Source organism: Abrus precatorius, unplaced genomic scaffold, assembly GCF_003935025.1.
Source record: "Abrus precatorius isolate BTA unplaced genomic scaffold, Abrus_2018 Scaffold3, whole genome shotgun sequence".
Classification (NCBI taxonomy): domain Eukaryota; kingdom Viridiplantae; phylum Streptophyta; class Magnoliopsida; order Fabales; family Fabaceae; genus Abrus; species Abrus precatorius.
Window position 1 is genome coordinate 28569404 of NW_020874373.1, and position 846 is coordinate 28570249.

At 35.6% G+C, this 846-nt stretch overlaps 1 non-coding gene across 1 annotated transcript; it reads right to left on the bottom strand.

Moving 5' to 3' along the window:
• Positions 1-742: 742 nt before the first annotated feature.
• On the bottom strand, positions 743-846 carry LOC113864070. The gene has a single exon (XR_003504674.1). It is a non-coding gene; the product is annotated as a small nucleolar RNA R71 (small nucleolar RNA).

An 846-nucleotide genomic window follows, 5' to 3' on the forward strand; every position in this document is an offset into this window, starting at 1 on the left:
ATCTGTGAAGGATAAATGTCTAAGGACCAATGTGTGTAAAACAACTTTTAAATATGCCAAGGTAAGAACAAGAAGTTGTTGTAGACATTTTATCAAACACTTGGTGGGCATAAAAAAAAAATTGAAATAAGAAATCTATGAATCTGCATTTCTAACTACGTTACACAATTTAGGTGAAGAAAAGAGAATGAATCAAATTGCTAGATATGTAGCATGGAGTGTCAATCATGAAGAAAAAGGTATATGTTGTTCAATGAACAATGAAGAACATGATAATTTTGGATGATTGAGAGATCGACATATTGTTCGAAAAGCATGGAATTGAACCTGGGGATTTAGGTTACGAAAGTAGACAAAGCTCTTTGAGGGGTAATTGGATTTTCATAAAGCATAAGGGATCTACTTAATGAATTGAACGTGGCTCTTCGGTAATTAAGTACGTTAGTGGGGTTTCGAGAGAAATGCACTAATCAATTAAGGAAAATACACCTTAGAAATAGAAATTGAATAATGGGGAAATGAATTGCTTTAAATCGGTTTGATATGCCAATAAGGAATCAAGTTTTGCAGGCTCTTTTATACGAAGGACTGTTAGTTTCGAAGACATCTTTGACCCCGAAATTGAACGGACCTTCCGTAAGATCAAATTTCTCCGAAGACAACGAAAGCAGAGCAAACAACAAGCCTTTGTTTCAACAAACTACGGTCAGATGGCTGATCCAGAAAACAGAGCAAAATAGACCAGTTGAGGAAACAAATCATCACTTTCATCCAAAAAGATGATGAAACTTTATATGATGCTTGGGAGAGGTATAAAGAAATGCTTCGGGAATGCCCACACCACAG